Here is a 19,800-nt window from a genome sequence, read left to right as displayed (position 1 = left end):
AAATCTTTTAACTGCACTGTTGTTAACTTCATTGATTTGCACTATATCTGTCATTTACCTTGCACTGCTTTATTTAACTTTTTTTTTAACTTTTATTTTTATTATATGTCTTTTTATATGTTTTTTTTTTATAAATCCCTTATTGTATAATTGTATCTACATTTTATATTTGATCTAGTTATTTTTTTAGGCTTTAATGTTAATGTTATCTGTATGCACCGGAGACTGAGAGTAACGCAATTTTATTGTGAAATTACTGCAATTTCCGTTGTCAAATAATGTTAATTTTAACCGCGAACAATGCGCTGTCACTTTACTTCAGCGCAATGCAGCCACCGCAAAAATAGGACTCAGTACGTAAAAGATCGCTGCACTGCTCGCAGCGCACGCACCGCTCTGGAACGCACTGACGGACCACAAACCGCGGTGAACGCTGGAGATCCGTTACATGGGTGCGTCAAAAAAAAAAATGCAACGCATACCTTCACGCACTGCAGACGGAGTATGTGTGCAAACAGGCGTAAGGTTGTTTTTGCAACGTTGTGCAATGCGGAATTAGTTTTACTGTAGGAGTTCTTCCCAGTCTCAAGTACCACCTAAATGCAAAGCATCCCTTAGCTAATGCAGAAGATGCCGGGCCAAGCAATGCAGCGCAGGGGAAGAGTTGTCCTCAAAACTACAATGTTTGAGGTGCAGCACAGCTCTTATCAGTACTAACAAGTACATCTTATTGAACATAATTTGAATGCCTATCGGCAGAATTCAAATGAGCAATTTTAATCTAGATTAATCTAGATTAATTCCGAGATTACAGTGAGATTAATCTAGATTAAAAAAAAATTAATCTATGCCCACCACTAGTATATATATATAAATATATTTAAACAATATAAACACAACATATTGTTCTTAAATGTATGCATGCATGTGTTTGTATTTACATGTATGTAATAAATATACACAGGCCACATACATAACATTATGTAAACAAAACTTTTTTTTTGGATGTGATTAATTGCAATTGTAAGGGCAGAGAGCCGGCCGAGTAGTTAGAAGAAACAAAAAACTATAATATGGAAATTAAATATACAGACCAAAGTCTACAATTTGTTTATTAACTGTTACCGTTTTTAAATAACGAGAGACCCTGAGAAACTAACAGAGGTATGTGTGGGATATTTACGACCTTAAAAACAGAATTAGCTGCATATGTTTACACAGACTGCTTGAATCAGTGAAAATGATCCTGTGTGAAAACTAACTTAGGATTGTGTTTTGGGACAATAATGACTATAAAGCCAAATATTTCAAATCACACGGTTACATCCGGCGTGACTGACTGCATTAGTGCTAATGAGTTGAGACCTGGAAAAAAACTGGACAAAAAAAAAACTCATCATGTTGGTTTCATACGGATTACTGTAACAGAGAATATTTGTTATGGATGAGACTTACATTTAAAAGTAAACATTTCAAGCTTTCTATACATATATATCTAGTCTCTTTGAGACAAGTATTCACAGAGATTTCAGGTTGTTTTAATTTATGTGTCTGCGAAGAGAGGTGACAGAGACTGAGAAGACAGAGAACACACCCTGTATATTTTCTTTATTTTACAAAAGCACATAGTTTTGTTATTATGCTTTGTATTTTGAAACAATACATTATTCTTATCTGTACAATCAAAACTGACAGAGTATTTTTAGATCTTTTAACGGTCATCAAGTAAATACGAGACAGACTGCACCAATGTGGGCTTCGACCCCAGGGGGTTAACAGGTCACGGGGTCAACACGGGCTTGGGTGGTTGTGATGTGGGTTGCCGTGTGGGGGGAGGGGAAAGGTCAAAAGGTCAGCGCTATGACTCCGTGTTTGCTTCAAGTGCATCATTCTGTGCACCAGATGTGCATTACTGTAAGTGCTTTGTGCTGCACTGTATTTATTTTGTCCTATCCATCATTTGTTGTTTCCTTATTAAAAAATAAATTTTAAAGAAATGTCTTTTCTTTTCATAGTATATATTTATATATAAATATGTTGTTTTAAATGAATGGATTTTATAACAATACAAATAGTAATGTGTAAACATTTTACCAGATTTTGTGCTACACTTTATTTGTTCCCCACTAAATAAGGTTTGTATTTTATTTTATATATATATATATATATATATATATATATATATATATATATATATATATAGATATATATATATATATATATATATATATGGATTTATTAAATTATTGTGCACTGATTTTTTGAATAAATTATTAGCTGCTGAATTATCCACTAAACTAGTTTATATATATTTTTTATATTAATTTTTATTATTATTTATTTTTCTATAATGAATTAGTCTGGATTTAGTTGATTGTGAAAGAGTGATTATCAGTTCCACACAAAGAGATATACAACTTCTACATGGATTAAAAAAAAACCTGCACTGGTATCGGATCGGGATCTGTATGAACACCAGTGTTGACAGAAATGCATACAGACAGTTTCTGTTGGTCAGAAATTGTAACCGTTCTGTATTATTAAGACTCTATTTTGTTTATCTTAAGTTGGATTTTTTACTTGATGGTATTTATGTAATTGCTTCTGTAACAAATGCAGATATAATCAACATTTAAACTACATTGAACATCAGAACCAATTACTTTTGCAATGCTGTTTATTTTAATACTAAAAAGCTGAGCGGAACACTTCATTTTTATTTTAAAATGTGTTTCATCAGTGAGTCATAAATAATCTTACCACAGTATCTCCAGTTTACAGCGAGGATCCTGTAGTACATCAGAAAGCAGCTTCACTGAATCTCTTAGTTTATTTCCAGACAGATTTCAGTTCTCTCAGTGTGTGAGGGGTTTGATCTCAGAGCTGAAGTCAGAGCAGCACAACCTTCATCTGTGATGCCACAATCTCTCAACCTGTAGAGAACAATGACACACTCTTTACTCTCTCAGATCAGATCAGTTTAGCAGTGAATCCATTATTAAAGAAAATGAACAAAATGAAAGCACAAATCAATGTTTGATGGATCATTGGACTGAGACCTAAAATGTCATAGAACATAAATCACGATTCATAAACATCCAAAAGTCTCATTCAAGCAGGTTAAATAATGTTCATTATCTGCACTATATCTTTATTTTGTGCAAAATCTGCTTTAATAGATGGACACTATTCACTAGCATGTGTGAGTCATATATGATTTAACCACAGTATCTTTAGTTTACAGTGAGGATTCTGTAGTACATCAGAAAGCAGCTTCACTGAATCTCCTAATTTATTCTCAGACAGACTCAGGTTTCTCAGGTGTGAGGGGTTTGATCTCATAGCTGAAGCCAGAGCAGCACAACCTTCATCTGTGACGCCACAATTACTCAACCTGTGGAGAGATGAAAATCATACATGTGAAAACAGCTATAAAAAAAAAAGCAATCAAACAACATCACAGCAGTAATGAACAACAACTTGCAATACCAATATATACACACATACATACATACATACATACATATATATATATACACACACACCACACCCACACACACACACACACACACACACACAATTGTATGTTATTGAGTAAAAAATGAAATTAATGTAATGTCAACTTCTAACTGGTTTAAAACATGTTTTTATAAAAAAATCCACATGCTGGACTGTGAACTGGCAGATAGTTCATGTGCTTTAATTTAAGTTTAAATCTAGCTCTTGTCATTCCAGATGGCCTTCTGTAAAATGTCAAAACTCAAAAAAAACACAAACAACAATAATTATTATATATATATATATATATATATATATATATATATATATATATATATATATATATATATATATATATATATATATGTAACAATCATAATTAATAACTAATTTGTAGACTTCAATTGTTATCTTCAAAAGTGTGTGTTAAGTAACTGATTCATCAGATTTGAGGAGATTTTAGCTGCTGTATATATGAGCTGCTTCTTCACTTGTTTGGTTTGCTCTTGATTTCTGCTTGGCCTTTTATGCCAGATGAGAAATATTTAAATTCCTTCTTTATGTTAATTTTAACATTTTTAACTGGAAAACCTGAATTATTTATATGCAACTTCTCAGAATTAGTTTGAATGCCCAAAGAAAACTTTTACTATATTGAACACATCAAAATGTCGACCACTAAAATAATACCTAAAGTACTTAAGATTTATGAGCCTTTAACTTTGATTTTCTTTTTTATCAACGAAGTGACTGTTCTCATTGATACTTACTGAACTGATCTGGATTCTTTAATCACAGGTAGCAACTTCTGAAGAACTTTCACATTTTCAGGATTATTCTTCCCTTTAAGAAATTTACTAAAATTTAAACTCATTCATTTCCTCTTCTGATGTCAACAACAAAAAAACTAAAGCTGACCACTGAGATGAAGAGAGTTTGACTTCACTTAAATTCCCAGATTTCAGATACTGTTGTATTTCCTCCACTAGTGAACGATCACCCAGTTCATTCAGACAGTGGAACAGATTGATGGATTTCTCTGGAGAGTCAATGGTCCTGATCTTCTCCTTGATGTACTCAACTGTTTTCTCATTGCTGTCAGAGCTGCTGCTTTTCAGTGTCAGTATTCGTTGTAGGAGAATCTGATGAGAATTTACTGACAGACCCAGAAGGAACCGCAGGAAAAGATCCAGATGTCCATTTTTACTCTGTAGAGCCTCATCCACAGCTCTCTGATGCAGCTCAGATAATGAAACATGTTCTGATGAACTGAGTTGAAACCAGTACTTCATTTTAGACCACAACCTCTGTTTGGTGAGTGGTCAATCACATTTCTGTTGTTAGTTTGTAGAGGAGAGGTGCACATATAGAGCTGCTAGATGTTCCTGAATGCTCAGATGAACAAAGCAGAAGACTTTCCCCTGATACAAGCCAAACTCCTCTCTGAAGATCTGAGTGCACAATCCTGAGTACACTGATGCTTCTGTGACATCAATGCCACACTCTCTCAGGTCTTCCTCGTAGAAGATCAGGTTTCCTTTCACAAGCTGCTGAAAAGCCACTTTCCCCAGTTTGAGGATCATGTCTTCATCGGTCACCTTCTTCTCATAGTCCTTCTCATGTTTGATGTTGGTCTGAAGGATCAGGAAGTGTGTGTAAATCTGAGTGAGAGTCTTGGGAATCTGTCCACTCTCTGCTGGACTCAACATCTTCTCCAGAACAGCGGCTGAGATCCAGCAGAAGACTGGGATGTGGCACATGATGTAGAGACTCCTTGATGACTTCAGGTGTGAGATGATCCTGTCGGCCAGACTCTGATCTCTGATTCTCTTCCTGAAGTATTCCTCCTTCTGTGGCTCATTGAAGCCTCGTACCTCTGTCACTCGATGGACACACTCAGAGGGGGACGAGATCAGCTGCTGCTGGTCTGGAGGTGATCCAGATGATAGCAGAGGGAAGCAGATTCCCCACAATGAGGTTCATCAGTAGCTCATCCACTGAGGCTGATTCAGATATATTACACAGTTTCACATCACTCTTAAAGTCCAGAGACAGACGACACTCATCCAGACCATCAAAGATGAACAACACTTTATATTCATCACTGCATATTTCCATTTCTTTAGTTTCAGGGAAAAACACATGAAGAAGATCTGAAAGACTGAGTGTTTTTTCCTTCATCAGATTGATTTCTCTGAAAGGAAGTGGAAATATGAGCTGGACATCCTGATTCTCTTTCCCTTCAGCCCAGTCCAGGATGAACTTCTGCACAGAGACTGTTTTTCCAATGCCAGCGACTCCCTTTGTCAGCACAGTTCTAATGGCTTTGTCTTGTCCAGGTAAAGGTGTAAAGATGTCACTGCATTTGATGGCTGTGTCCTCTGTTGCTGCTCTCCTGGACTGTGTCTCAATCTGTCTCACCTCATGCTCATTACTGATCTCTCCACTCTCACTCTCTGTGATGTAGACCTCTGTGTAGATCTCATTCAGCAGTGTTGGGTTTCTCTGCATCGCTGTTCCCTCATACAGACGCTCAAACTTCTTCATCAGATTTAATCTAAACATGTTGAGGACTTCATGGCTGGAAAATTAAAATTCCACATTATTACATGAGCTACAGAGGTAAATGTACAGAGCAAAATGTCTTTTTGTTTTCTGTGTTTGTGAGACACTGAACATATCATAGGGTTTATGAAATGTGCCAGTAATTTAAGATGTATTTGAGTAATGTGTGACGATGCACTGCATTAAAAAATCCCACAGTTTACCTCACACCAGGATACGTGCTGTCTTGTGGTTGATTCATAGACTCGTCATATTTCTTACAGATGGGTTTTGTTACTAATCTGTGTTGCAGGATTGACCTTGAATAAAGAATCAAACACTCTGACATTGGTGACATTTTTCTCATTACCATAATAACAGTTGTGACTTTATTAAAAAAGCACCTGCTCAAGGTCTGAACTGTAAAAAAAAAAAAAAAAAAAATCCTTTTAAATACATGTAAATATTTAAATAATTCTACTACTACTCTGTGCTCTATATCTGGTCATTGCCATTAGATTTACTGCATTTCCTAACCAGACTTCTGCTCATATTTAATTTATTATAATGCTGTATAATAATGACAGTTTATTTTAAAATATCTTACTATAAACATATTTTTTTTTTATAAAACAATGTAATACTTAAGGTTAAACCTTTGTGTCATCACTCTTAGAATTTGACGAATCGAATGGATGATCCAAAGAAGCGTCACTCCTCAGAGACACACAGCTGGGCTCTGCTTCTGATTTCTTCTGGTGAACTGAACTATAACAGAGAGTGTGTGAGCAATTATTGACATATCAGAGGAAATAATCACATGATACAACGCCATAAAAAATACCTCAGTTTTGTCTGTTGATGAAATTTTGTACCTGAGATTTGGTGGATGACCTATAGACTCATCACTCCTCAGAGACACACAGCTGGGCTTTGGTTCTGATTTTTTCTGATGAATTGAACTATAACAGAGAGTGTGTGAGCAAATATTAAAATTTCAGATGAAATAATAAAATAATCACATGCCATAAAAATGCCATAAAATATTTTAATTCTGTCTGTTAATTAAATATTGTGTCTGAAATGTTGTGGATGACCTATAGACTCATTACTCATCATAGACACACAGCTGGGCTCTAGTTCTGATCTCTTTTGATGAACTGAACTATAAAAAAAAGAATCCTTTGAATTTCTGTATTAATATTAACTTTTGATTTAAAAAAAAATATATATTTGATCTTTACTATGTTGATACAGAAACCATAAACTAAAGTTCTTTCATAAACTGTCTGCCATAAGTCAAGTCAAGTCAAGTCTGATTTATAGTCAATTCTTCCACATGTACAGTACGTACATACAGAGAATTGAAATTGCATTACCCTCAAACCCTGGTGCATACAGATAACACTAACAGTAGAAAATTAAGCACAGATAATAAAATATATAGTACAACTATACAAAAGGCAGCACAAGGCACATGGCAGATAGAGTGCAAAAACCAGTGAAGTAAACAGTGCAGATATAATGATTGTAGTGCAAAAAGAGCTTATTCAGTCTGATTAAAGTGTCAAAAATCTCAGAGAGCAGTCCTTTATTTAAACTGACAAAAGAGGTAGTTGAATGAGGTCAGTTAAACTGCTGAATGAGGTAGTGAGCAGACCAATGCTGTACAAAGTGTCTTGTGCAGGTCCCAGGGTGGGGGTAGGGGGGTGTGTGGAGGGGGGGGGGGGGACTGAGGTTCAGAGTTCAATGGTGCCTGGGGAAAATGGGGAGGGGGAGGGGGCAAGGTCGGGAGGGAGTTCAACTTCCTGACAGCCTGATGAATGAAGCTGTCCTTCAGTCTGCTGGTCCTGGCCTGGAGACTCCGCAGTCTCCTCCCTGATAGCAGCAGACTGAAGAAGTTGTGTGACGGGTGAGTGGGATCACCTGCAATGCAGAGGGCTTTACGAGTGAGACGGTTTCCATAAATGTCCTGGAGGGAGGGGAGGGAGACACCAACGATCTTCTCAGCTGCTCTCACTACGCGTTGCAGAGTCTTCTGGCAGGACACGTTGCAGGCGCCATACCACACAGTGATGCAGCTGGTCAGTATGCTCTTGATGGTGCCTCTGTAAAAGGGTGCACATGATGGGGGCTGGGGCTCTGGCTCTTCTCAGTTTGCGGAGGAAGTAGAGACGCTGCTGTGATTACTTGGCCAGTGCTGCAGTGTTGTCGGTCCAGGAGAGGTCCTCTGAGATTTGCACACCCAGGAACTTGGTGCTGCTCACTCTCTCCACAGTCACTGTCTGATGGTCAGAGGAGCATGCTGAGTGTGCACTCTCCTGAAGTCAACAACAATCTCCGTCATCTTCTAAACATTCACAGAGAGATTGTTGTCACTGCACCACCTGGCCAGGCGACTCACCTCGCTCCTGTAGTTTTTCTCATCTCTGTTGCTAATGAGACATACCACAGTCATGTCATCCGTAAACTTAATAAAGAGGTTGGAGTTGTGTGAAGGTGTGCAGTCGTGGGTCAGCAGTGTGAAGAGGAGGGGGTTCAGCACACATCCTTGGGGGTCCCAGTGTTCAAAGGCGATGGCATCATTGGTCGAGTGGTTGGACCGATATGCAAACTGGAAGGGGTCCAGGGAGGGGGGAGGGCAGACTTAATGTGGTGCATGACTAGCCGTTCAAAGCACTTCATGAGAATAGGGGTAAGTGCAACTGGACGGTAGTCATTGAAGCAGGATGGGAGATGTTCAGCAGGGAGATTGTGCTATCACAGGTCCGCAGTGGGGGCTTGTAGTCCGTAATGGTCTGTATCCCCTGCCACAGGCTCTGAGTGTCTCTGCTGTCGCTGAATCGATGGGCTATCCTCCTGGAGTACTGTCTCTTAGCCTCTATGATGCCTCAGGATAGGTTGGCCCTAGCTGTTCTCAGGCCCCCCTCATCTCCAGCTCTGAAGGCAGCGTTATTCGTCTTCAGGAGTCTGTAGCCCTCCCCTGTCATCTCACAGCTTCTGGTTCGCCTGGACAGAGATGGTCATTGTGACTGTTACATCATCAATACACTTGGTGATGTAGGCAGTGACAGTCTATGAGTACTCTTGGAGGTCTGTGGAGTTATTGTATGTGGCTGCCTGCTTAAACATATTCCAGTCAGTGGTAAAGAGCCTCTGATGACCCTTCAGGCCACATTTGTATCTGTTTGTGAACTGGTTTGGCAACTTTAATGAGTGGTGTGTGTGCAGGCATTAGCATGACAGTGATGTGGTCTGAGGCACCAAGGTGGGTGAGAGGGAGGGCTTTGTAAGCTCCTTTCTGGGTGGTGTAAACAAAATCCAAAACGTTTTTACCTCTTGTGGAAAGTTAATGTGTTGGTGTATTTTTGTGGACACACTCTTTAAGTCTGCGTGGTTGAAATCCCCAGCAAAGATGAGAAAAGCATCAGGGTGGGCTCTCTGCTGCTTATTGTTGTGCTGGTACAGTTCATTTAGTTTCCCTCACTCCTGTTGTTGATGTTGGAGCAGGGAGGAATGTAAACAGCAACGAGCAGTATGGCTGTATATTCCCTCGGTAGATAGAACGGACGGCACTTAATAATCATAAACTCCACCAGGGTGAGCAGTGTTTGCAGACCACAACAGCATCACAGCACCACGCATCATTGATGTAAACACAAAGCCTGCCACCGCGTGATTTACCTCCCACGACGAGGACTCTGTCCGCTCGATAGCATGTCAGCTGGTCGAGCTGGATGGCCCAGTCTTTAATGTTGTTGTTGAGCCATGTTTCTGTGAACACAAAAACACAACAGTCTCTTACAGTTCTCTGAGTCGAGCGTAGTAATCGGATGTAGTCTAGTTTATTGTCCAAAGAGCGTACGTTAGCCAGTACAATGGTGGGGATAGCTGGCTTGTGTGGGTTAGCCGTTAGCCTAGCCCGGATACCTCCACATTTACCCCTCTTCTGCTTCCTCTCATGCCGCTTGTGGCACCTCCGCTGTAGGCGAGACGCAGCAGTGGGTGTCGGTGATGGAGAAGGCCTCCAGAGCAGACCAAGATCACGCAGCTCCTGATTTCCACATCCATGGTTCTGGAGTGGGACTGATGAGATGCTCCTCAGTGGGTCCGATGGTCATAGGTGATTTGTTGCTCACCAGCACCCACTCCACAAAGGCGACGAATGATTCCTGAGGTCCACCTCCAGACAGCCGTGTTCTTCTCTTTCCTCGTTGAGGCTTGCCAGGTAGAATCTGCAGAGGCTGATGTCCAGGTTGCTGGAATGATTGGCGATCTCTGCACAGATCGCCGAGTGGTCCTCAAGAGGCATCTTCTTCTGCTCCGACAGCAGGATTAGAACATCTGGATGCTGGCCGAGTTGAAGGAGATCTTTTAAAGGTGTCATATGATGCAATTTAAATTTTTCCTTTCTCTTTGGAGTTTTACAAGCTCTTGGTGCATAAAGAAGATCTGTAAAGTTGCAAAGACTAAAGTCTCAATTCCAAAGAGATATTCTTTATAAAAGTTAAGATTTGTCCACACCCCCCTAAAATGGCTTGTTCTGACACGCCCCCCACATCTCTCTACGTCACGATGTGGGAAGATTTGCTTAACGCCGCCCAGATGTTCACGTAAAGAAAGAAGGTGTACCTGTTATTCTCGTTGTAGTATTATTGTTGCCGCCGCCACCATGTCATATAGACGCTGTGTGTTTCACCATGAAAGCAAAACTACTTTGTTTGGCCTTCCAAAGAGGACGATATCCGCTTCATCATGCCTGGAACTGATCCGTGCTGGTCACTGAGGAAATACAACTTTGCACTGTTGATTGCTGGATCAGCTATCACCGTGGACAAAGCGGAGTCCAGCCCAGGGTCGTCACATGTGGTTGCCGCAAGCCCAACAGACGCTCCTTTGTACAATCCGCCGGCCGCGCCATTGTCAAGCCGCCTGCCTCTGCTCACTCAAGCTGGCCTCCGCTCACTCTAGACCGCGGCTCACTCTAGGCCTCTGGCCTTCACTCACTCAAGGCTGCGGTGTGTGTGATGCTGTTTCGTTGTGAAAGCAAAACTACTTTGTTTGGCATTCCAAAAGAGGACATGACTAGAAATCATGTTCATATCATGTTTATAATGTGTTTTAATGTTTATGTCTCTTTGCTCCGGCGGCCGGACAGGGCATCACAATATGTTAAGGGGCATAACATTTCTGTCACATGCCATTTCCATCACATGTCAGACCAAGGCTGCATCTCATTGCTAGTTTTACTTGATCTTAGTGCTGCGTTCAACACCATAGATAATGGTATACTCATAGATCAATTACAAAACTATACAGGTATTCAAGGGCAGGCTTTAAGATGGTTAAGATCCTACCTGGCCGATCGCTACCACTTTGTTATATAAATGGGGAGTCATCTCATTTATAACCAGTAAAATATGGAGTGCCACAAGGATCTGTCCTAGGTCCTCTGCTATTTTCAATATACATGTTGCCCCTTGGTAATATTATTAGAAAATATGGGATTAGTTTTCACTGTTATGCTGATGATACTCAACTATATATCTCAACAAGACCAGATGAAACTTCTAAATTATCAAAAGCTAACAGAGTGTGTTAAAAATGTAAAAAATTGGATAACCAATAATTTTCTCCTATTAAATCCAGATAAGACAGAGATATTACTTATTGGACCAAAAGACATTACACAGAATCTCGTAGATTACAATTTGCAACTAGACGGATGTACTGTTACTTCCTCTACAGTCAAAAATCTGGGTGTTATATTAGAAAGCAACTTGTCTTTTGAAAATCATATTTCCCGTGTTACAAAAACAGCATTCTTCCATCTTAGAAACATTGCCAAGCTACGAAACATGTTACCTGTTTCTGATGCAGAAAAGCTAGTTCATGCATTCATGACCTCTAGACTGGACTATTGTAATGCACTGCTAGGTGGTTGTCCTGCATCCTCAATAAACAAGCTACAGCTCAGGTAGTCCAAAATTCAGCGGCTAGAGTCCTTACCAGGTCAAGAAAATATGATCATATTACCCCAATACTACAGTTTTTGCACTGGCTACCTATTAAGTTCCGTATCAGTTACAAAATATTATTACTTACTTATAAGGCCCTTAATGGTTTAGCTCCTGCGTACCTAACTAGTCTTCTCCCACGCTACAATACATTACGCTCCCTAAGGTCACAAAACGCTGGACTTTTGGTAGTACCTAGAAAAGCAAAGTCCACTAAAGGAGGTAGAGCTTTTTCACATTTGGCTCCCAAACTCTGGAATAGCCTTCCTGATAATGTTCGGGGTTCAGACACACTTTCTCTGTTTAAATCTAGATTAAAAATACATCTCTTTGGCCAAGCATTCAAATAATGCATCTCATAATTTTGGACTGCAGTTATATCTGATCAAATGCGCATTATCATTCTTTAGTTTGGGTTAAACTAATTAATTTTACTAGGATGGAACAGCAGCTACGCTAATTATGTCTCTATTTGTTTCTCAATTTTGCCACGGGATTTACATAAACTCCAGTCTAGATCCAGATCACCTGAGAAGAGACAATGCCAACCCCTCAGAGGACCTCAGATGATGCTAACCATGAAACAGCATACATAACTACCACATTTTGCCATAAGTTTGATTGCATAATTGCTGTTAATAGTGTTAATCGTCTGTTTGTTTACGTTTTTTATTGATTTTTTTTCCCTAACATTTCTGCTGTATGCATATAAACTGACAGTCATCACTGATAAGCTACTACTAAATATTGTAGAAACTTAATTTTCTGTAAAGTTGCTTTGCAATGATTTGTATCGTAAAAAGCGATATACAAATAAACTTGAACATGCTTGAGGTATTCGGCCAATCACAATGCACTGGATAGCTGGCCAATCAGAGCACACCTCACTTTTCAGAACGATAAGCCTTGTAAAAATCGATGCGTTTCAGAAGGCGGGGCATAGAGGAGAAACAATAATGTACAGTATGTGGAAAATAATCTGTTTTTTGAAGCTTAAACCACATTTCATTACACCAAATAGAAAAAAATAATGGTCTTTTTACCAGCATCATATGACCTCTTTAAATAATCCATGACTGAACAATAAACCACTGGGAAAAAGTGGAAAGAAAACGGAAAGGAGGGGCGCCACACAAACCTTTTTTTGTGGTCGGTTATTCTGTCACAGTTGGTTTGTTAGAGATCAGGCAGGATGACGAAGACAAAGAATACAATAATATTTTAATAAATCTACAACAGGTAATCCAGACAGGGTAGGCACACACGCACAGGGTAACATCCATAATAACCAACAAACTAGAATACAAGAGACAGGAACTGATATAAGGCAGATCATGAGGGGCAGATATGTGAGAACAATGATCTGATTAACTAATAATGAGAACAGGAACAACAAAATAAGGACACAGAGGGAGAAACCACGATCAACAGTCCACAGGGGTGTGACAATGGTGAGTCAGAGTCGGCATTCGCCAACTTCCTCTTTCAGAATCAGAATCAGAAACAGCTTTATTGCCAAGTATGCTTACGCAGACAAGGAATTTGTTTTAGTGACATAAGCTTCCAGTACACAGAGACAACAACAACAAAAAAACAAAAAAACAAATTGCAAATAAATGGTATGAACAGTTGTGCTATAGATGACAATGGATTAGAATAGAGTAAGATGCAGAGATGTACTTGGATGGAGGGGTAACAAATAAATATAAGAATATTGCACATTTTTTGCATAAGTGGTGAACATTTAACTGTTCATGAGGTAGATTGCCTGGGGGAAGAAACTGTTCTTGTGCCTGACTGTCCTTGTATTTGCGGCTCTGAAGCGCCGGCCAGATGGCAAAAAGTTCAAAAAGGGGGTAACTTGGATGAGAGGGATCCAGAGTGATTTTCTGAGCCCTTTTCCTCACTCTGGATGTATACAGTTCTTGAAGGGTGGGCAGGGCAGCACCAATAATCCTTTTAGCAGTCCGAACCGTTCTCTGTAGTCTTCTGATGTCTGATTTTGTAGCTGAACCAAACCAGACAGTTATTGAAGTGCACAGGACAGACTCAATGACGGCTGAGTAGAACTGTTTCAGCAGCTCCTGTGGCAGGTTAAACTTCCTCAGCTGGCGAAGGAAGTACAACCTTTGTTGGGCCTTTTTTAACAATGGAGTCAATGTGATTGTCCCACTTCAGGTCCTGAGAGATGGTGGTTCCCCAGGAATCTGAATGACTCCACCACTGCAGCCACAGTGCTGTTCATGATGGTGAGTGGGGGGAGTGCAGGGGGGTTTCTCCTGAAGTCCACGATCATCTCCACTGTTTTGAGAGTGTTCAGCTCCAGGTTGTTAAGACTGCACCAGATAGCCAGCTGCTCAACCTCTTGTCTGTAAGCAGACTCGTCACCGTCCTGAATGAGGCCGATGACTGTAGTGTCATCTGCAAACTTCAGGAGCTTGACAGAGGGGTCTTTGGAGGTGCAGTCATTGGTGTACAGTGAGAAGAGCAGTGGGGAGAGAACACATCCATGAGGGGCACCAGTGTTAGTGAAGCAGCTGTTTGACATGAATTTCCCCAGTCTCACTAGCTGTTGCCTATCTGTCAGAAAGCTGGTGATCCACCAACATATAGAGCTAGGAACAGAGAGCTGGGTCAGTTTGGTCTGGAGGGCTGTTGGGATGATGGTGTGTTGAAAGCCGAACTAAAGTCCACAAACAGGATCCTCACATAAGTCCCCTGTTTTGTCCAGATGTTGCAGGATAAAGTGCACTCCCATGTTGATTGCATCATCCATGGACCTGTTTGCTCGGTAAGCAAACTGCAGGGGGTCCAGTAAGGGTCCAGTGATGTCCTTCAGATAAGCCAGAACCAGTTTTTTTTCAAATTACTTCATGACAACAGACGTTAGAGCCACAGGTCTGTAGTCGTTAAGTCCTGTTATCTTGGGTTTTCCTTTTTGGAACGGGGATGATGGTGGAGCGTTCGAAGCAGGATGGCACTTCACACAACTCCAGAGATCTGTTGAAGATCTGTGAAAAGATGGGGGCCAATTGGTCAGCACAGGTTCTCAGACAGGCTGGTGTAACACCATCTGGGCCTGGTGATTTTCTTCTTTTGTTCTTCCTGAAGACCTGGCGCACATCGTTTTCACTGATTTGAAGTGCAGGAGTTGGGGAGAGGTGGATTGCAGGAGGTGTAAATGGTTGTGTAGGGAGCTGGTCAGAATGGGTGTGGGGTGTTTCAAATCTACAATAAAACTCATTCAGGTTGTTAGCAAGTCGTTGATTAGCCTCAGTGCAGGGGGATGGTGTCTTGTAGTTGTTGTAATGGCTCTCAGTCCTTTCCATACTGAAGTTGAGTCGTATGAAGTAAACTGGTCTTCCAACTTTTTAGCGTAGGTCTTTTTAGCCTCTCTAATCTCTTTTTTCAGTGTGTTTCTGGCCTTATTATACAAGACTCTGTCCCCATTTCTGTAGGCATCCTCTTTGGCCTGACGAAGATGTCTGAGTATTGCTGTAAACCATGGCTTATCGTTGTTGAATGTTAAATAAGTCCTGGTAGGAATACATATATCCTCACAAAAACTAATATAGGATGTTACAGTCTCTGTGAGTTCGTCCAGATCGGTGGTAGCAGCTTCAAAAACTCCAATCAGTGAGGTCAAAACAAGCTTGTAAATCCTGCTCTGTTTCGTTGGTCCATCTCTTATAGTCTTTACTACAGGTTTAGCAGATTTAAGTTTTTGCCTGTAGGTTGGTATAAGATGAACCAGACAGTGATCAGACAGTCCCAAAGCTGCTCGTGGAACAGAGTGATTTGCATCCTTTATTGTGGTGTAACAATGATCCAATATATTACTGTCTCTGGTGGGACATGTGATGTGCTGTCTGTATCTTGGCAGTTCACGGGAGAGATTGGCTTTATTAAAGTCCCCAAGAATGATTAAAACAGAGTCCGGGTGTTGTTGTTCTGTCTCTGTGATCTGGTCAGCGAGTTTCTGTAAAGCCAGGCTTACGTGCGCTTGCGGGAGGGATGTAAACGCTCACCAGAATGAACGAGTGAAACTCCCCGCAGCGAATATAACGCCTTGCAGTTGATAAAAAAGCACTTCTAGATCTGAGCAGCACATCTTCTTTAACACAGTTACATCTGTGCTCCACCGACACTGACTCGAAAAGCACTAGATTATTATTAAATAATTAAAATGTCATCTTTTCCTCCGTCACGTTCATAATCACTTTGCCGGTGCTTTTGTGGCAATTGCTTTTATGTGCAAGCTTGTGCGCGGAATAGCCTAAAGCCTATACGCCTGGCTATATATATTAAAGGATGGTTTAATATATTACATTAATCAATTTAATATAACTTGCAACCAGCTGACTAGAAAATATTTAGTCGGAGGCAGGCATACTTAGCACAAGTAAGCACTCCATTTTTTTAATAAAATGCTGCAATGACATTACGAAATGTGTGACAGCTGCAAATCAGGTCGTTATTGAGTCTAATGTTTTTTTTTATTATAATCTTAATTATTTAATACAATAGGCTATAGCATGTATATAACTGATTCCAGAAAAAAAAATCTGTGGGGGTGCTTTTTGATGATTCTCACACTCAATAACAACCAACAATAACCTCCCTAGTGTCGCCCATGTACTGTAAGTATATGTATCTATGAAATAAGCTTATCAACAAAAACACATATAAAAATGTACAAAATTATAGGCCTAATAGTTTGCATATGTGTTTTTGTTTAGTATTGTATTTCAAGCATCAGGTTTTTATGGCTCATATATGCAATTCCATTGCAATTCAGTGATGACTGAGAGACACACAAATAAAACCTTCCTCAAAAGCCTGTTGTGTCAGTTTCGACATTTTCTTTTTAACATGAAAAAATTTAAAAAAAACTTTTTTTAACATAAACAAATGATAAATGCATAATCAAGAAAACCCAAGCTAGTTCAGCCCAGTAAGTTCATCTTAAATTATTACTAATATAAAAGTTGTTTTTACATTTACATTATAAAGATCATGAAAGATTTCACAGCAAAAATACTTGCTTAAAAAAAGCATGAACTATCAAGCAGAGGGCATGAAGTAAATACAACAGGTTTATCAGCAAAGTTCTAATCATGTTATTCATTTATTGGCCCTAGAATTTTGTGTATCAAATATGATACAGAAGGCAAATATATCATACACATTATTGTTTAACAATATTACAACAAATGTTTTATAAAATTTAGCTAAAATGTTGTAACACATTGTCAAACAAGCATTCTGTTTTCAATCGGTTTTTATGGGGATACAAAAATTAAAATCAAAAATAAAAGTTATGTTTAAATAAAATCACAAATTTGTATTATTTGTGTTCTAATAATTTAAAAAATAGCAATAAATTAATCTTCTGTCTTATGGTCTTGCTGTTATTATGGTTAATAATATGTATTCAAAGTACCTGCATCCTGGAGAAACATCTTCATCTCGGGGTGTTTGTGTGTGATTCATGATGAAGCTGAACAGAGATGGACAAAGTACACAACTCCCTTACTTGAGTGAAAGTACAGATACTGCTGGTCAAATATTACTCCATTACAAGTGAAAGTTGTAAAGACAGTTGGTAACAGCAAGATTTATTTTGCATCAAAATTTTAGAATCATTCTCACAGTAATTTGATGGGCATATACAGAACGGTCTGTGCAGTGTTTGCTTGAAATCAAACACCTATTTTGTTTTGTTTAGGAGACACAGAACAGTTCTTCTGTGGCTTTATAGGGTAATGTTTTCATTTAAAAAAAAAAAATTGCCAGAGTCAGACAACAAAAGTGTGTCTAATATGTACCACAATATTAACTTATAATAATTTGAATTTGGTGTAAATAAATATCACATTTGCAACTGGTCAGTGTTCAAAAATGCTGGCAAATCACTTCACAAAGCCATACATACTTATCCACCTTATTTTTCAAAGCGGAAGAAAACAATTTTCTGTGAATGTGCGAGAATTTCGGTTCATTAGCCGCTGTAGGAAAATAACGAGAATATCAAAGTGCAGTAAACAGTAATACTGTTTGCAAAACAAACCAGTGTGTTCATAATAAAAAATAATACATTACAATAATATGGTAAGATAGCCAGTTTGTATTATCAAGCAGCAAAATGAGCTGTTTTGTTCAGCTAAAAAATAGCTGGAAGCAGATGACAGCGTAAGCCAGACGACTGCACCCTGCTTTTTACAGGAAAAATAAGGTCGATATCAAAGGCGTCTAACAAAAAGTCACGTTTTTAGAGAAAAGAAAAAGTATATTTGTCTTTTCAAATGTAGTGAAGCCAAAGTCCATAAGTTTCCAGAAAAAAAAATATTACTCAAGTTAATTACAGATACTCAAAAAGTGTACTTAAGTAATGAAGCTGAACAGACAGAAAAGTGAGATCTCCAACACTTACTCTATGTGGAAATGACAAACTAATAATTCAGCTGAACGGATCCTGAGAGTCGAGAAACAGAGTTCACTCAAACACACAATGTTTAGACTGAAATGCTGAAATCAACCACAGTCAACTCGAAACAGCAACGAAACCACTTTATTTTGCTTAATAATGAAGATATCAAACACCATTTCAAAGAATACACTCCCTTCAGTAGAAAAATGAAAGCAGAAGTTATCTGCAGCGTCCCAACTCATCTGCAGTGTTGCCCAGATTAGACGGAAGATTTTTCCAGCCCAAAAGCTCACAAAAATCGCCTAAAACTTTAACTGTCTAAATAATAGATAGTATATGTCAGTCAAAGTTGTATAAGAGCCATTTTAACTGCTTAAAACAAACTAATGATGACAAAATATTATAGCTACTTTAGATACATTCCCATGGATCTAATCTGGGAAAATACATTAAAGAGATTGACCAAAAATGATTAAAATATGCAAGCAGACACGGTCCAAAACGGCAATAAAAAAAAATTTAAAACAATACCCTCGAAAAAACACATAATATAATATAATATAATATATATAATAATATAATAATAATATAATATATATAAATATAAGTATAATATAATAATATAATAAAATATTTGATTATATTATATTGCATATATAGTGCAAGAATATACTTGATATGATAAATATATAATATACTATTATGTATAATATCTACTATAGAGACGTTATTTACATGTCCAATTACGTTGCTGGTTTTCGTGGCAGAGTCAGCAAGTCATTGACAGATGTCCCTGAAGGTGACCTCATAATTGGGTCTTCTTTAAAAGGGACAGTGAAAGTGACACATGACATACATGCCAACGTATGGTGTACCCATACTCAGAATTGTGCTCTGCACTTAACAAATCCAATGTGCAACACCACACAGCAGTGAAGCACACACAGCAACCGTTGACCAAACACCCTGGAGCAGTGGGCATCATTAAAGCTGCAGACCGGGGAGCAGTTGGGGGGTAGATGCCTTGCTCAAGGGCACCTCAGTACGTGGTAGTTGCGCACCGGCCCGAGATGCAAACACCACAACCTTAGGGTTAGGAGCAAACTATCAACCAATTAGGCCACGATTCCCCTTACGATGCACTTAGGGCTTACGATATCAGCGCCAATTGTGATCTACGAGATTTTCAAGTGCTACTTAAATGCGGAGTTGTGGGCTGGTTGAAGTTGAACGGGCACTCGAGGTCAGACTCGGAGACACGGCGATACAAAACTTAACTCAGAACACGAAACTCTCAAACGGAAAACAAAA

At 39.2% G+C, this 19,800-nt stretch overlaps 1 long non-coding RNA gene and 1 pseudogene across 1 annotated transcript; both read right to left on the bottom strand.

Moving 5' to 3' along the window:
• Positions 1–2,764: 2,764 nt before the first annotated feature.
• LOC109085126 lies at positions 2,765–6,400 on the bottom strand (annotated as a pseudogene).
• Positions 6,401–6,742: 342 nt separating this feature from the next.
• On the bottom strand, positions 6,743–18,565 carry LOC122139491. The gene is made up of 4 exons (XR_006156345.1): positions 18,493–18,565; positions 17,503–17,559; positions 6,918–7,004; positions 6,743–6,810 (listed from the first exon to the last, which is right to left on the bottom strand). It is a non-coding gene; the product is annotated as an uncharacterized LOC122139491 (long non-coding RNA).
• Positions 18,566–19,800: the final 1,235 nt, after the last annotated feature.

This window comes from Cyprinus carpio, chromosome B13, assembly GCF_018340385.1.
Source record: "Cyprinus carpio isolate SPL01 chromosome B13, ASM1834038v1, whole genome shotgun sequence".
Taxonomy (NCBI): domain Eukaryota; kingdom Metazoa; phylum Chordata; class Actinopteri; order Cypriniformes; family Cyprinidae; genus Cyprinus; species Cyprinus carpio.
Note: the sequence above shows the minus strand (reverse complement) of the source record. Positions and strands in the feature narration are given on the sequence as shown.